Source organism: Triticum urartu, chromosome 7, assembly GCF_003073215.2.
Source record: "Triticum urartu cultivar G1812 chromosome 7, Tu2.1, whole genome shotgun sequence".
Lineage (NCBI taxonomy): Eukaryota > Viridiplantae > Streptophyta > Magnoliopsida > Poales > Poaceae > Triticum > Triticum urartu.
The window spans coordinates 34,138,158-34,156,466 of record NC_053028.1 but is presented as its reverse complement, the minus strand read 5'-3'; the positions used below and the strand labels follow the sequence as shown (position 1 = coordinate 34,156,466).

The following is an 18,309-nucleotide window of genomic DNA, read 5'->3' as shown; positions in this document are numbered from 1 at the left end:
TCTTATGCAGTACTCCTTGGGATACAATATGTTGTGAAGAAATCTTTGGATGGACAAAGTGGGGAAGAAGTGGTAACCTAGTGGTCGCAGTTCCCGCAGGCCAAGAGGAGCACTTTCTGGTCCATATTGTCATGACGGATACAATATGTTGTTGCGTCCCCAAAAAAGAGAGAATGAAACCAAGTTCCGGTGATCTGCACGACTGCACTAAGATCCATCACCCAAACAAAGCTGCTGATTCAATGGAGTAGAACTAACAAGGAAAACAGGGAAACATTTCCATTCACGACCACACTAAGTGGTTGTTTGGATAGCTAGTATTTGAGAGTAGTTTTAGGAAAACCAGTTTTAAGAGGATTTTTAGGAAAAACCAGTTTTAAGTTGTTGTTTTCGTAAAACTAGCTTATAAAATACTTTGTTTTGACGTGATTGATCATGCTGCAATATCACACAACCGAGGCTTTCATGCCAACGCTACTTCGCGTCATCCTCAACATTAAAGAACTAGGCAAATAGCCCAAGTGGTTCACGCGAGAGGTGAGGACTGAGGAGATCGAGGAAGGGAGGCACGATCACGCCTAAGACGCCTACAATGGCAGAGTTCGTGCTGCTCCTGATGGGCCTGTCACGGACACGGACCTGGGCGTGCTCGGCCTCGTCATGTCCGGCAACTTCCAGGGCGTGCGTGCATCCAGCAGGGAGATCGGGCACCACAGCGATGCGCGTCAACCTCATGTACCCAAGTGGCATCGCCATGCCGCTGAGCTGCCTCGTGGTGGGCATCAACGCCGAAGAGATGGTGGCCATGACAGAAGGTGTTGCGCGCGGCCAACCTGAGCAGCATGACGGTACATAGAACGGCTGAGACACAGACACGACGGCCACGGCGGCGCTTAGCACGCCAATGGTTAGGAGCAACGTGGGCGTCGTCCTGGCCGAGGAGCACAGCAGGGTACCTGGAACAACTGACATACAGACACAGCGGCCGTGGCGGCGCCTAGCATTCCAGCGGTCCGGAGGAACACGGCCGTCGTCCTCGTTGAGGAGCAACAGCCACGGCGGCCATGGCGGCGCCTAGCATGCCAGTGGTGCGCCTAGCATGCCAGTGGTCCGGAGGAACACGGCCGTCGTCCTCGTCGAGGAGCAGCAGCCACGGCGGCCGTGACGGCGCCTAGCATGCCAGCGGTCCGAAGGAACACGATCGTCGTCCTCGTCGAGGAGCAGCAGCCACGGTACCTGAGCGGCTGATGAAGGACTTGCGATCCAGCTACTGGTTTGTGGAAAAACGACTAATAGGCATTTTTCCATATACTCGTTTTTTGGTTTTTGGAAGACCAAGTTTTTCTTATCCTGAGATTTGTTGGGCTAAACAAACATGGTTTTAGGTGGTTAGACTCCTAAACGTGATTAGTGGAAACAGGTTTGGTATAAACTCCTTATCCAAACAACCCCTAAGATCCATCACCCAAACAAGGAAACAAGGAAAGCTACTCTATCAGGCTAAGAATACGACAGAAAGTAAAGAAATATTTTTGTCCCTATTCAGTTATACAGTGTGAAAGATAACTACAGCAAACGTTCTGAAGATTTCTGTTGCATTGAGATACAGTATGAAAGATAACTACAGCAAACGTTCTGAAGATTTCTGTTGCATTGAAATACTGTACAATGATCATCCAAGAAATTCAGAAACAGGATATATGCATTGTAACAGGGATAGTGTACGACGATCGTGCCAGGCTAGGAATATGACATAAAGTAAAGAAATACTTTTGTCCCTGTTCGGTTATACAGTATGAAAGATAACTACAACAAACTTTCTGAAGATTTCTATTGCATTGAGATATTGTAGAACGATCATCCCAGAAATTCAAAAACAGGATATATACATTGTGACAGGGATAGTCTACAACGATCATGTGCGTCTGCTGGAAGTACTTGAATTGATCAAAATTCTGCATTGTGACAGGGATAGTGATGATATGGTCAGATGAACTTCTTGAGAGCAACATAGATGAGGACTGTAACCCTGTGTCCTTGCCTGAGCAGCTAGCTGGACTGTCTACGACGGACTACTGCGTGCAAGAAATGCAAGTTCAAGCTGACCAGACCCGTGTGTGTTCAAGCTCAGTCACTAGTTGATTCCTTAGTTCCCGCGGCTGCAAGAAAGATATCAGCCGGTATACAATATCAGCAGGGTCCCAGAGGATCTTAGCTTGAAAGATCAAGTAATTGTGAATGGTTCATAAATGACAATAGCAACTCCCACCCAAACAACAGAAGAAGAAAAATTCAAACTCCCCACGTCCAGCAGTGAGGATTGGTCACCCACCCATCACATAAAACGCACATACCATTCACATAAAACTCCCAGGTAGGCAATCTATCCTCAACGACTTGTCATAGATTTTTTTTAGTTTTCATAAGAATCCTTAACTTCCAGATTTTCTGCAGCTTAAGGATTAGAAACTCCCTTATAAGCTAACCAACAACATTGATACAGTAGAGTACTCATTTTTATCAAATTCCCATATCACACAGATGACCATCAATGTGTAACTAACTAATTAAGAGATTCATATAAAGTGTTTTGACAATACCTCTCTCTTTCATTGAATTGAAACGATTTCTCGTCATCGGACCAACAAACGGCAGATCTTCAAGAATAGGAATGTCAACGTGTTGATTACGTATTGAATCATCTGCAGTTTGCCGTGCCTGCACGGTCACTCTGCGACCTAACTGAACTTCCTGAGTTTGAGGTCCAACTCTCCCAGCTTCTGCATAATTACTGCAACAGAAAAAAAAAGGCCACTGTTATGGTATATAAGTAGTTCTTCGCAAAGTAATTATTTCTCTACATGTATTTTTGTCATAGTATTCTGAATTAATCATGTACAATCTCATGTCAAAGAGCTATTACTATTTGCTTAAATAAAAGAATTACCTCTTCTTTTCTTCAGCTCAAGAGTACCCCAAAAAAGCAATCCTATTAGCACCACAGCCAGTAAGAGCACTAAAAGCCAACGAAGAGATTTGACATTCTTTGGTTTGCTAGCAATAATAGCCACTTCAGGTATCTTCTGGGTCGGAGCAACTTCAGTCACTGTCGCTGTTGGTGCCGATGAGCAATTCTGTGCATCTTCAAGTAATTCCGGATGTTGCCCTCCACACGACATATATTTCATGAGAAAGTTATCCAATTCTGTACCGTCATTCATCAATTTGCAAATACAGCCTTTAAAACTATTAAAAATTATAGGGACATTTACATTTTTTCCCTAATTTCCGCCCGGCCTCATCTTTACCCCAAAATAAAAACAGTGCTCAACTATACCACTCTTCCGTCTAGTGTTCGTATGGAAATACCCTCCGTGTCGTTTCAATCCGGTCAAAGGCCTTTGACCGTCTACTAGACGTTTTCTAGAGTCTAGACATAGTTGCCCTTGTGTGCATATGCCACTGACATGTGGGACCCACCCTGGAAACTCTCTCTCTCTCTCACACACCTCTCCCTGACATGTGGGCTACCCTGGAAACTCTCTGTGTCACCTCTATGTCTCTCTGACATGTGGGCCATAGGACCCACGGTCAGAGTCAATTGAGATTGAAGTTAGTTGGCCAATTAAACATGGGTCCCACATGACAAACTAATGGTTTAACTAAATGGGTAATTAACCTAAACTAGTGGGAGGTCATCGCCGAACTACGCCTATGTTGTCTCAACATAGCCAGTCCCAAGCCCAGGTAAAGGTGAAGGGTTGTGATAGGCTTGGCGAGCCAACATAAAAACTCAGCCACTCTTATGGAGATGAAACCCAAAAGATTTTCATCGGGGCGTAACCCTCTCAGCGACGCGCCACATCGGAACCCCCTGGTGGCGCGCCGTATCTTGATCTGGATACGGTGGCAAGTGAGCGAGGATCGGGTCGTCACATCCTTAGTGGCGCGCTACATCGGCGCACGGGTGTAGTGGAAAATGAGCAAGGGTCTTCGCATTTGACTCGACGAGTGCGAAGGGTAAGGAAGCTAGCCAAGCCTAGGAGGATTCGCTTAGGTAGCTGGAACGTAGGGTCTCTGACAAGGAAGCTTCGGGAGCTAGTTGATGCAATGGTGAGGAGAGGTGTTGACATCCTTTGCATCCAAGAAACCAAATGGAGGGGTCAGAAGGCGAAGGAGGTGGAGGATACCGGCTTCAAGCTGTGGTAGATGGGGACGGCTGTAAACAGAAATGGCGTAGGCATCTTGATCAACAAGATCCTGAGTGGTAGACGTCAAGAGACGTGGGGACCGGATTATCCTAGTCAAGCTGGTAGTTGGGGACTTAGTTCTCAATGTTATCAGCGCGTATGCCCCGCAAGTAGGCCATGATGAGAACACCAAGAGAGAGTTCTAGGAAGGTCTGGAAGACATGGTTAGGAGTGTACCGATTGGCGAAAAACTCTTCGTAGGAGGAGACCTCAATGGCCACGTGGGTACACCTAACACAGGTTTTGAAGGGGTGCATGGGAGCTTTGGCTATGGAATAAGGAATCAAGAAGAAGAAGATGTCTTAAGCTTTACTCTAGCCTATGACATGATTGTAGCTAACACCCTCTTTAGAAAGAGAGAATCACATTTTCGTAGTGATTTTTAACAATTGTTTTCGTGAACAGAAAGTTTCTGGCTTTTTCAGCAAGATCAAATAACTATCATCCAAGAAGATCCTATAGGTTTTACTTGGCACAAACACTAATTAAAACATAAAAACAAATCTTACCAGAGGCTAGATCAATTATTTATTACTAAATAGCAAGGATAAATATTGGGTTGTCTCCCAACAAGCGTTTTTCTTTAAAGCCTTTTTAGCTAGGCATTAAGATTTTAATGATGCTCACATAAAAGATAAGAATTAAAACGCAAAAAGAGCATCATAAAACACGTGACAAACAGATCTAAGTCTAACATACTTCCTATGCATAGGCATTTTATAAGAAAACAAATTATCATATCAAGCAAAAATTAGCATATGCAAGAAAGAAGAAAGAGACGATAGCAATCTCAACATGACGAGAGGTAATTTAGTAAAATAAAAATTTCTACAACCATATTTTCCTCTCTAATAATAATTACATGTAGGATCATAAGCAAATTCAACAATATAGCTATCACAAAACATATGCTTAACACGATCCACATGTATGCAAAGTTGACACTCTTCCAAAATAGTGGGATTATCATTAACTAAAGTCATGACCTCTCCAAACCCACTTTCAATATTATTGCAAACACTATTATAAATCTCATATTCATCATGGGACTTAAATAAATTTTCAAGATCATAAGAAGAATCACCCCAATCATGATCATTGCAACAAGTAGTAGATATAGCAAAGCTAGCATCCCCAAGCTTAGGGTTTTGCATATTATTAGCACAATTGACATCAAGAGAATTTATAGTAAAATCATTGCAGTCATGCTTTTTATTCAAGGAGCTATCGTGAATCTCTTCATAAATATCTTCATCATAATTTTCAGATTCACGAATTTCAAGCAAAACTTCATAAAGATAATCTAGTGCACAAAACTCACTAGCAATTGGTTCATCATAATTGGATCTCTTAAAAAGATTAGCAAGCGGATGAGGATCCATAGATCTTAGGTTCTCTATTTAGCAATAAATACTCAACTATTCCAACCAAACGAGCAAACGAGCCAAGTAAGACATCAAGGCAAACGAAAAGACGAACGAAAAAAGGGCGAATAAAACGGCAAGGGTGATGTGGGGGAGAGGAAAACGAGAGGCAGATGGCAAATAATGTAATGCGAGGGATAAGAGTTTCTGATGGGTACTTGGTATGTCTTGACTTGTGCGTAGACTCCCCGGCAACGGCGCCAGAAATCCTTCTTGCTACCTCTTGAGCACTGCGTTGGTTTTCCCTTGAAGAGGAAAGGGTGATGTAGTAAAGCAGCGTAAGTATTTCCCTCAGTTTTTGAGAACCAAGGTATCAATCCAGTAGGAGGCCACACGCAAGTCCCTCGTACCTACACAAACAAATAAGAACCTTGCAACCAACGCGATAAAGGGGTTGTCAATCCCTTCACGGCCACTTGCAAAAGTGAGATCTAATAGAGATGATAAGATAATATTTTTGGTATTTTTATGATAAAGAGTGAAAGTAAAGAACGCAAAGTAAAATAGATGTAAACTTGTATGATGGAGAATAGATCCGGGGGCCATAGGTTTCACTAGTGGCTTCTCTCAAGATAGAATAAGTATTACGGTGGGTGAAAAAATTCGAGCAATTGATAGAATTGAGCATAGTTATAAGAATATCTAGGCATGATCATATATATAGGCACCATGTCCGCGACAAGTAGACCGACTCCTGCCTGCATCTACTACTATTACTCCACACATCGACCGCTATCCAGCATGCATCTAGAGTATTAAGTTCATAAGAACGGAGTAACGCATTAGGCAAGATGACATGATGTAGAGGGATAAACTCAAGCAATATGATATAAACCCCATCTTTTTATCCTCAATGGCAACAATACAATACGTGTCGTTTCCCCTTCTGTCACCGGGATCAAGCACCGCGTGATTGAACCCAAAGCTAAGCACTTCTCCCGTTGCAAGAAAGATCAATCTAGTAGGCCAAACCAAAATAATAATTCGAAGAGACTTACAAAGATAACAAATCATACATAAAAGAATGCAGAGGAGATTCAAATATTGTTCATAGATAATCTTGATTATAAACCCACAATTCATCGGATCTCGACAAAAACACCACAAAAAGAGTTACATCAAATAGATCTCCAAAAGAATCGAGGAGAACTTTGTATTGAGATCCAAAGAGAGAGAAGAAGCCATCTAGATAATAACTATGGACCCGAAGGTCTGAGGTAAACTACTCACACATCATCAGAGAGGCTATGGTGTTGATGTCGAAGCCATCCGTGATCGGTGCCCCCTCCGGCGGAGCACCGAAAAAGGCCCCAAGATGGGATCTCACGGGTACAGAAAGTTGCGGCGGTGGAAATAGGGTTCATCGTGCTCTTTGATGTTTTTGGGGTATAAGAGTATATATAGGCGAAGGAAGTCGGTCAGGAGAGCCACGAGGGGCCCACGAGGGTGGGGGCACGCCCAGGGGGCAGACGCGCCTCCCTGCCTCGTGGCCTCCTCGGTTGTTTCTTGACGTCCACTCCAAGTCCTCTGGATCACGTTTGTTCCAAAAATCACGTTCCCGAAGATTTCATTCCGTTTGGATTCCGTTTGATATTCCTTTTCTACGAAACACAGAAATAGGCAAAAAAACAGCAATTTGCACTAGGCCTTTGGGTTAGTAGGTTAGTCCCAGAAAATAATATAAAAGTGCATAATAAAGCCCATTAAACATCCAAAACAGAATATATAATAGCATGGAACAATCAAAAATTATTGATACGTTGGAGACGTATCACGCCGCAAGCACTCTTGCAAGCGTCGTGGCTTTTAGTACGAGTATAATTTAGTTTCGTAAGGCGATCTCATTAGTTTTGGGACGCAAGTTATAAATCCCGAACGTTCAGGAATTATTAGCGTCCTTAATTAAGTATGTAAAAGGGAAAGTTTGGAAACCTTGTGTATCCGTACGCATTTTGTAAGTACGTGCATATAGCACAAACTTTACTATATACTATCGCACTACACGTCTCTCTCTATATATGCTTGCAGACTGTGCTACTCCCTCCGTCCAGGTGAATAAGTCATCTTTGGTTGTGCACCGTGACCAAGAAGGAGGGAAGACTTATACACCTAGATGGAGGGAGTACTACTATTACTTATGTACGTGCAAGTGCTCGTTTTAACATTACGATGCGGTTTTTGTAAAAGTAGAAAAACAACACTAGTCAAGCTTGTGAAACGGTTCAATGCAAAACAAATGCAAAAATGCTCGTTTGATTGTTTACTTTTAGCTTCCTTCTCTATGGTTATTTCTCTGTCGTACTTTGTACAGAGTATCTCACTGGTCAGAAAAGGCATGCAAATTCCCAAACCGCTTCCTACACCCTGTATTGAATTTTTTGCCTAACAAGTTGTGTCGTGCAATTGGAATCCCAACTTGAGTACTACTACTAGTAGGAGTATGAGGGGCCAGTTCTTTTAGGCTTCTAGATTAGTAATCCCATAACTACTACCTCCGTCCTGGTTTATTGGTCCCCATTGTAATCTGTGTCAAATTTTGATCATAAATTTAACTAATGAAATGTTAGTGCATGTCACATGCACTAACATTTTATCAGTTAAATCTTTGGTCAAAATTTAGCACAAATTACAATGGTGACGAATAAACCAGGACGGAGGTACTAGTGGTAGTTTAGAAGCCCAAATAAATGAGTGAGGCACCTTAATGTTACTCTCCACTGTGACTAGTCTTATGGGAAAAGCTGGGGAAGTGACTAGTCTTAGAGCAAGTATAATAAGTCCTACTCAGCAGGCTACAAGAATTGCCACATCATAAGAATCCTACATGGAAGAGAGAGAGAAGTGAGGATAGAGAGCAGAGCCGGCTCTTCACTAGTCGCTCGCCTATACGCACATTACGAGGTGCAATAGCTGGCTTGCAGCCCGGGCTGCTGCCTATAAACCAGCGCTTTGCCATTCCTCCCAATCCCAGCATGCAAAGATTAATACTTAAATCCAACCCAACAGCCAACCTATAGTCTGAGGTCAATCCTGGAGTCTGAGGTCAAAGAGGCTTTAAAAAGGATGAAAGGAGGCAAGGCGATGGCCCCTGATTGTATCCTCATTGAGGTGTGGAAAGGCCTCGGGGACATAGCGATAGTATGGCTAACTAAGCTTTTCAACCTCATTTTTGGGGCAAACAAGATGCCAGAAGAATGGAGACGGAGTATATTAGTACCAATCTTCAAGAACAAGGGGGTGTTCACAGTTGTACAAATTACCGTGGAATTAAGTTGATGAGCCATACAATGAAGCTATGGAAGAGAGTTATTGAGCACCGCTTAAGAAGAATGACAAGCGTGACCAAAGATCAGTTTGGTTTCATGCCTGGGAGGTCGACCATGGAAGCCATTTTCTTGGCACGACAACTTATGGAGAGATACAAGGAGCAAAAGAATGACTTGCATATGGTGTTCATTGATCTGGAGAAGGCAAGATACCGCGGAATGTCATGTGGTGGGCCTTTGAGAAACACAAAGTCCCAGCAAAATACATTACCCTCATCAAGGACATGTACGATAATTCTTAGACAAGTGTTCGAACAAGTGATGTCAGCCCTGATGACTGCCCGACGAAGATAGGACTGCATCAGGGGTTAGCTTTGAGCTCTTATCCTTTTGCCTTGGTGATGGATGAGGTCACAAGGGATATACGAGGGGATATCCCATGGTGTATGCTCTTTGCGGATGGATGTGGTGCTAGTTAACGATAGTCGGACTAGGGTAAATAGGAAGTTAAGAGTTATGGAGACAAACCTCGGAATCGAAAGGGTTTAGGCTTAGTAGAACTAAAACCGAGTACATGATGTGCGGTTTCAGTACTACAAGTTGTGAACCATCGAGTCAAAGCCGAATGGATGAAGTGGCGCCAAGCTTCTGGCATTCTCCGTGACAAGAGAGTGCCACAAAAGCTGAAAGGCAAGTTCTATAGGACGGCGGTTCGACGCGCAATGTTGTATGGCGCTGAGTTTTGGCCAACTAAAAGGCGACATGTTCAACAGTTAGGTGTGGTGGAGATGTGTATGTTGAGATGGATGTGTGGCCACACGAGGAAGGATCGAGTCCAGAATGATGACATACGAGATAGAGTTGGGGTAGCACCAATTGAAGAGAAGCTTGTCCAACATCGTCTGAGATGGTTTGGGCATATTCAGCATAGGCCTCCATGAGCTTCAATGCATAGCGGACGGCTAAAGCATGCGGAGAATGTCAAGAGAGGTCGGGGTAGACCAAATTTGACACAGGAGTCCGTTAAGAGAGACCTGAAGGATTGGAGTATCACCAAAGAACTAGCTATGGACAAGGGTGTGTGAAAACTTGTTATCCATGTTCCGGAGCCATGAGTTGGTCGCAAGATCTTATGGGTTTCACCTCTAGCTTATCCCAACTTGTTTGGGACTAAAGGCTTTGTTGTTGTTGTAGTAGGAGGTCATCGCCGACAACCAAACCACATGACGAACTCCGCATAGCAGGCCACAGGAGCATAGTATAAGCTCAAGCTCACGCGCATCCAGTGGCCACAAGGGGGGCGAAAGTGAGTTGGCGGCAGACCTAACTGGTGGTAGCTGGTCGGGCACGACGGCGGCAATGCTTCAAGGCACGGACGAGCCGGCTGAGGGTCTCATTAGCCTACTAGAGATGGCAGCAACACATCGACGGGGTCAGAGCCGACGAGCACGAGTTGCGCAACGCTGGCGCGCGGCATGGAAGGCGACAACAGAGCTCGGCCATCGTGGGGATCATAGGTCTGGGTTGAAATTGAGGAAGGGAGAGGGGAAAGATTCACGAGCTCAAAGCAAAGCTTCCGGTGCAGTTTGCGAGGCCGGGCAGGCTCTACACATGACGAATCAAGCGACGGTGACGCTCAGATAGCAGCGGCAAAGATGAAGTCGATTGTCTACTCTCGATGAAGCTCTGGATGCATACGTAGTCCTAGAAGCTCCTCAGTCCTCATGGTGTGGCGGTTCTATTGGACGTGATGGATAGGCAGAACGACAACAATGGATACACGGGCGCGGGACGGCGGCAATGGCTGCGCACTAGCTTCTCTCTGCTGGGCTAGAGATCGAGTGAGAGGAAGGGATAGTGAGCTAAGAGAGAGGGGAGTGGTCTATGGTTTGTGCTCATCTCCTAGGCTTGTCACGCTGGCTGGGGAAGCCGCAGGGAGGAGGTGGCCGCGACGCACGCACGCTCGCGAGGCAGAGTCCTCCTAGCGAGGGGTTGAAGACGGCCCCTTGTTGGGCTGGGCTGCTACATGGGTCGCCTACTCTCTGCCTTTTTTTCTTCTTTTGTTTTAGTTTTCTTGTATTTTCTTTAGAAGGGGTAAAAATGTCCAGAAAACGTCTGTAGACGGTCAAAGGCCTTTGACCAGACAGAAACAGCACGGAGGAGTATTTTCATAAGACACTAGACGAAAGAGGGGTATAGCTGAGCACTCTAGGACACTAGACGGAACAGGGCTATAGCAAAGCACTCTTTTTATTTAGGGGTAAAGATGAGGCCGGGCGGAAATTAGGGGGGAATAAAATTGGCCCAAAATTATATGAAAAGCTAACAAGGTCATATCATTCAAATGAAGAACCATACCTTATGAATCATTAATTTTTTTGTTGCCCAAGTGATACATAAGTGCCACTTGATAACTGAGTGCTTTCCACTTTTGATGATGAAAGATTCTGTGAAGAACATACATGATAAACTCAGATAATAGAAAAAACAATCACACCAAAACTGCAATACGAAAATCAACCCAAAACATAGAAGTATCCTTGGTTGTAACGAAGCTCTAACATAAACTTTGCCCCTTGTTTGTGTGGTTGTCAAATTTTGTCCATTTGCCTATGCTAGTTCATTTTTTCTTGCCTACATGAGCAAGCAAAACCTTGGCCAGCTTAAAAAATTGTAGAGTAGACTTAGGGATGTAAACGGATCGAATCGGATAACGCTTTTACCATATCCTTAACCATATTTTTTTGGTCGGATTCGGATCAGAGTGAATAATGATCGGATGCGGATTCGAATGCGGATTATATCAGATTACGGATTCGAAGCGGATTCGGACAAGAAACGGACAAAAAATATTGATGTAGATGTTTTTCGTAATATATTTCTACATGTGATCTATACAGAGAAGAACAATACGAATATATGTAACCAACCAGTTTTTATTTACTGCTTATAATGGGATTACTAGCTTACAAGCTGCAACAAGCATGACCGCCGGTTCTTGTACGTGCAGTTTTAGTACAGTACGTGTTCTTAATGGGATTAATAGCTTACATCACAGATTTATATAATTATGTTGTTCTCTAACCTGCAATAAAATTGGTTTAAATAATAGCTAAGTTAACTACTAAGTAGTACAGTATGATGTTCTTAAGTTTATTGGATGTGCTTGTACGTGCATGTAAGACTCTAATAAGGAATTAGTTATATTATATTTATATGTGATTCTAAAAAGTGGACTATTTGTGTATTTGGGCTAGACTTATCGGATAATCCTATTTGACAATGTCGGATAATCCTAAAAAAAATACCGGATAATCCTAAAAAAATACATGATACATGTAAAAGGTGGGTTATACCGAAGATACTGTTTTTGTGCCATCTTCAATGGTGCTTGCTTTTGCATCACTTGTTGCAGCAGCCTTTGTAGTAACACCTTCAGCGAAACCATATTCTTCACACTTTGAGATTATACATGCATATAAAGATGGTACACGACATTAAGGAATAACTCCAGAATTATTATAACTTTACTAATTGATAAATTGTAGGCGTTGATATTTTTCATATAAATATAGTCAAACTTTAAACTAAAAAGGACCGGAGGGAGTACCGTTTCATCTGAAGTGATGTCTGCTTCTATTTGATCAGACATAACTTTGAGAGCCTTGTCATTTTGTAACTCAGCTAATTTGGTGTACCTGGAGAATGGAACATAGCAAATGGACAAGTTAACTATAATTAAGTGTAGAAAGTGATAATAAAACAGAGAGAGATTAAGCTACCAACTTGCGAGGAAGCATGTCGAAGAGGCTAACCAGCCTTTGAGATGCATATGCACTCAGCCTATGCGCATGAGGACCCATGATTGCTAGAATTACAAGACAGTTTGTGTGAAGGTAGACATCCTGCAAGTACAGACAAGCTTGCCATTAGACAGTTATGAACCAGTAGTTTCACATGCAAAAGGGAACTTCTAGAGGTATGATCGGAAGTCCTCCTTGCAAATGGAAACTTCTACATAGGCAAGTGTGACATGCATCATGAAAGAATTCATTAAATAAACTAAACCTAGTTAATTTTGGTACCAATTTGTGCACATTAGCATTGAAGGTTGAATCTTGACTGGGTATCAGGAGAATTATCAACAGCATGTAGATCTGATTGGAAGTCTTCCTTGATGCATCATAGAGCATTTCAAAGGTAGGCATAAGCTGTCGACAAAATCAAAACTATAATAACTCACGATATTGGGGAAAAACAACTCAGGCAGTCGATAAATGGTATTTGCTAATATATGTAATCAAAGGCTACCTTACATGTATAGAGTATGTGTTGGATCATTACTTTAGATATTACTCCTAATAATGTTTCATGCTGACTGAGATAGTCACTGATTTACTATGTGTTTCACCAACAGATAGAATATGCCAATTCATGGAAGTATAGGAAAAATAAGTCATGGTGCAGCTCTTACTAATGAAAAACATATTAACCACTGATATATTCTCTCACTAAAAGGGGAAAATAGTTTAAATGCAACTGTCTTTTTAACTCAAAGCATATTTTGTTCGACTATTAAATGCCCACATGCTCCAATGCTCCAACAAGAAGGGTTGTAAAAGTAGTTACAAGAAAACATACCAAAGTATCCAAGTCTGTTCGAACCAGAACATACTCCTGAAAATCGCAGTTCCCATGGACCAGAGAATAGAGCAACAAAACTGAGCTCTCATCTTTTAAGCATCTGTATGGATAGTGGAAAAAAATGAATTACACACCACAAAGGTCTTTTGGTACATAGTAACTTACATCCTGAAACAAGATGAACATACATGATCCTCGATCTTGAATAAATAATGATAGGTCCTAGATAATGGGGTCAAAATATATAATTCTAAAACATTAGTTTCGAATTACTAACAGCAGTCTCATTACTACCATCAAACCCTGCTACATGACCCCATTTTGCAATGCAGCGTTAACTGTTCAGTGTTATTCATAATCTATAGATCACCAAAATCATCGCTGAGTGCACTGTTGTTTTTATCCATCAAATTTGATATTAGACCGGAATAATTGCTACATTTTCATTTGTTAAGAAAAAGGAAATAATCTCATTGTTTTCGGCCCCAGAAATATTTTGTGAAATTGTACAAATCTAATAAATAAAGTACGAGCATATCACTGAATTAGCATGATGATGTATTACTTACGTGCCAAGAGCATCAAACAGCGATGCAAAAGACAGCCTGACAACAGGTCCATTTTGAGCATTTCCCTCAACATCAGCACGATCAACTGCAGCATAATTCATTTCTGCAATTGTTTAGTGATACATATGAGTATATCAGTGCCATAATTTCTCTATATTGCAGGTGTATCTTACATTGAATATCCTTAGCATTGTTTAGCGCCTTACAGTAAGGGTTCTCATGAAAAGCTGGTGCATCCTTGACATTGGTAGGGCCTAGTTGGTTAGCATACTAAGGTTACCAGCATTTGCCACACTTATTTATGCCAAACATGACTAAGGTTAGGCGATCAAAATGGGTGCCACACTTTGCTAAACTTGGGACGATCAAAATGGGTGCCACACATTGACAGGCTAAGGTAAACTTGTCAGACCCGTGTTGCAGGAAAGGAATATTGTTACAAGTGTGGCTCTGAACCAAACATGTGATTAAGGGGTTCTGTTCCCAGCCTAAGCCTGCAATGCCTAATCCTAGGCACGCAACAATTGCTTATGTGGGTATTTTGGTTGGTGCCACGGTTGTGCCTTGCCACCTCACATTCAGTCAAAACTTACCGACTTGTGGTGTGGCAAAGTGTGGCATGGTTAGTCAATCAAACAACCAGGCCCTGAATTTTGGCATCACGTGAGTGAGTTGCATTCACATGATCACGTGAGTGAGTTGCATTCACATGACGTCAATCGTGAGGATACATAAACTATAAGCATGTTCTGTGGAAAATATAACCCGCACTACCAGCTGCTGAACCAATTCGTTGCATAACACCAGACCCACCATCATCAGAGAAAACAGGGTGTGAACCATTTGAAGGGATTTGTGGCCATCTTACAAAATTAAGTAGCAACTTTTGAACAACCGAAGCTACTATGGAAGCATCCTGCAGAAGACAGATGTGGCAAAGGAACACATCCCCAATTTAGCTCAATAATATCTGTAAATAAATCATCATGCATAATGCATCAGCAGATTCCATTTTTACCTGAAGCATAGCCACATCAATGAAAGGATGCACATCTTTTGGTTCTGGAGATGGTCCAGAACATAACTGAGTCGACAAAAGGACTAGCATCAAGTTTAGAAGCTCCTGATGTAGGTAGCATGACTCCGGACTGCATATAGAGATATTAAAGCAGTGGAATTCAAATGGCAAATAAGAATTCTAAAAATGAAAAACTAGATAGATATACACCATCCAACAAGATACCTTATATTACACTACCAATGTAGTTCCGCACCCCTTTCATCAGAAAATACTCCACACTTTGGTCTAGGAGGAGCATGGAAATATGAAATATCATTAGAGTTTACTATATCAGACATACAACAAACAATTGTAGAGCATTTGGAATTTGAATTATCATTTACCAGAAGGAAAATTATCCAGCCCCTTTTCATCTTTGTTCGTGTCAAGGCATAGCTCTTGCCAATTATCTGCCTTGGCGTTCTCAGTAATGAGCTTGAGAAAAATGGATGAGATGTAGGCAGCATTAATAGCCTTTCTATAGACGCTAGAAGATACAGAAGAAGCCGATGTGCACTCTTGCAAACACCAAACCAAATGAATCAAGATCTTTGCAAGATACTTCGTATGGTAGTTGTTTTGTGCTGCACATACACATAACCCAGACTGTCAGACCAATGAGCCAAAGACAATTATGATTTAAGTACAGGAACTAATAATACAAATTCTGTCAAAGCATTAGAACCATAAGGTTAACACTTAACAATTGGTATAATCAAGTAAAATATTTAGGGATGAACTATAGCGTGACGGCATGGCGTGATGCGCGCCATACCGCGTGATATGCCCGCATCACTTTGCGTCATTCACATCACAGCCATGCACTCAGCCGTGTGGGGCCTGATCGCACGTGCCGAGCACACCACACTGTGCAAAGGGGCAGCGAACATTCACGCCCTAAAAATATCAAAATATTTATATCATGCAAGTGGCTCCGATAACATGAAACTACTTAGAAAGATTGGGTTGGTGATCGTGGTATGACACGCCTTTCCCCTTTCAGCTTCCCAGAAAATATCTAACATGTTGCACTTCTATCCATATCAATGTACATAAAAGTGTTAAGTGGAAGGTAGGCATACCATACTAACAGGTAGTTAAACATACAACTCAAGCATCCATAGGATATGCCTACCTTCCATTTTAACATTCTGAACACAACAAACAGCAGATGGACAAAAATGTGAGTCATAATATACACATTTAACTACCAAAAATAACCTATGGGCAGATGTTGACAAAGGCCCACGTACATAAGTGATTCCTTCATACCATTTTTTTGTCCTGGTTTTTTTTCCTGTTTTTTGTTGCTGCATTATATATTTGTGGGAGTTTAGATGTGACATCCTTAAAAAACATCTAGATGTGAATTAGACAAACTGAATCTCATAACCCCCCCCCCCAACTGATTTCCAGCTGTGGGGCCCGTGACATCCAATAAAATCACAACACGTCAGCTTTTTTCTTAGAAGTCCCATAGGCTCTACTTAGGTGTAGCATTGCTCTTTAACTACCTATTAATATTCTATCTTGTTTACTACAAACCAGACTAAGTTAAAAAAATCATCGATTCCATCACACAGGCCAATTCACCAATGAAGTCCCTCACTGCTGGCAACATGAATCGCAAATGCAGGTCTCAAGCCCCTAGTTTACACATTGATGCTTCACCAGAGTTAAACTCTGGAACCAACAGGTCATTGCAATGTTCAATACACTATAACAAGCACTTAAATCCTTCGCCCTAACTACAATTAGCCAAATCATCTATTTGCATTGTCACCCACCATAAAGAATTTCAGGACAAGAATCCATAATTTGCCTTTCTTACTTAAAAGGTAAGATTTCTCTCTTGTTCAACAAAGTACCCAAGCACTAAATTAAAGTAGGCCCAGGAACTCTCATGGTATAAATTAAAATTACAAAAGTTTCATATATTGCAACGCACTAAGCTCAGTCATCCTTCCAATCTACTAAGCTCGCCACCTAAATTCCCATTCTAAGCACCAATGCAGGTCGCAGTCAGACAGAAATCAACGCCCCTAAAGACACAGTAAACACGGCAAAAGTGCCCGAAATGCCACATCAACCCTGCCATCTCACCTCAACGCAGCACATAACCGTGCGAGAGATCCACAGTCGCGCACGCATAAATCACATGATCCGCATTGCCCCCGCAGATCAAACCCCACAAAACAGAAAGTAATCACCACCCGAAGCAACAGCGAGAACGGGGGGAAACGGAAGCGATCAGAGCTAACGCAGGGAGGAGGCGTGGCGTGGATCTCGAGCCGTCGGTCCTTACCGAAGGGGTGGCAGGCCTGCAGCACGCGGTCCCGCGGCCCCTGCAGGGTGAGGGGCAGCTCGAGCAGCTGCCTCCAGAACTCGGAGGAGATCGGGTAGGCCTTGTCGCCGACGAGCGCGGCGAACATCTGCTCCGCCGCCCCCAGCGACGCGGAGCCCGCCTCGCGCAGCCTCAGCGTCGACGGCGCCTCCCCCGGCGACGCGGAGCCCGCCTCGCCCAGCCTCGGTGTCGACGGCGCCGCCCCCATTGGATCTGAGAGGGCGCCGCCGAGCGCGTTGGGCTCGGCGGGGGAACTAGGGTTTGAGGGCGGCGGGGATTGTGCGAGGGAAAATGGCAAAAGTGGAGGCGGGACGACGCGAAGGTTTTAGATGGAGACTTCGGGCGGAAGGAAGGGGAGGAGGAAGAGGGGAAGGGGCGCCGGTCGGGTTTGGGAGGTTTTGATGGGATTAAGGATGGACTGAACTGCCCATGGGTACTGGTGGAGACCCGGGAGGTGCGTGGCTTGGCATGCCTGGAACGGGAGGGGCCGAACGGTCTTTTGCCGGGGCTCGTGGGGGTGCCTGCCGTCGGTGGAGGTGGTGGAACATTCGGGAGGGTGGAGGCTGGAGGGAAGGGGACGGACGGGGGCGTGCGAGGTGCGACGCGTACCCCGACGCTTTGGCCGTGTCGCACTTCGTCGCTTCGTTCCAAACTTCTGGTTTGGCGCTTTTGTTTGCTGGCTCCAATTTTCGCTTTTGTAGGAGTAAATATTGGCGTTAAATACGTCGCGCAGTGCGAAAGACCATAGTTTT

At 43.3% G+C, this 18,309-nt stretch overlaps 1 long non-coding RNA gene and 1 pseudogene across 2 annotated transcripts; both read right to left on the bottom strand.

Moving 5' to 3' along the window:
* Window positions 1-1,720: 1,720 nt before the first annotated feature.
* Window positions 1,721-5,885, bottom strand: LOC125521487. Of its 2 annotated transcripts, XR_007289304.1 has the most exons (4): window positions 5,833-5,885; window positions 2,948-3,166; window positions 2,601-2,791; window positions 1,721-2,159 (listed from the first exon to the last, which is right to left on the bottom strand). It is a non-coding gene; the product is annotated as an uncharacterized LOC125521487 (long non-coding RNA). The 2 variants fall into 2 exon arrangements; XR_007289303.1 differs by lacking the exon at window positions 5,833-5,885 and having other exon boundaries at window positions 2,948-5,151.
* Window positions 5,886-9,742: 3,857 nt separating this feature from the next.
* Window positions 9,743-17,951, bottom strand: LOC125524770 (annotated as a pseudogene).
* Window positions 17,952-18,309: the final 358 nt, after the last annotated feature.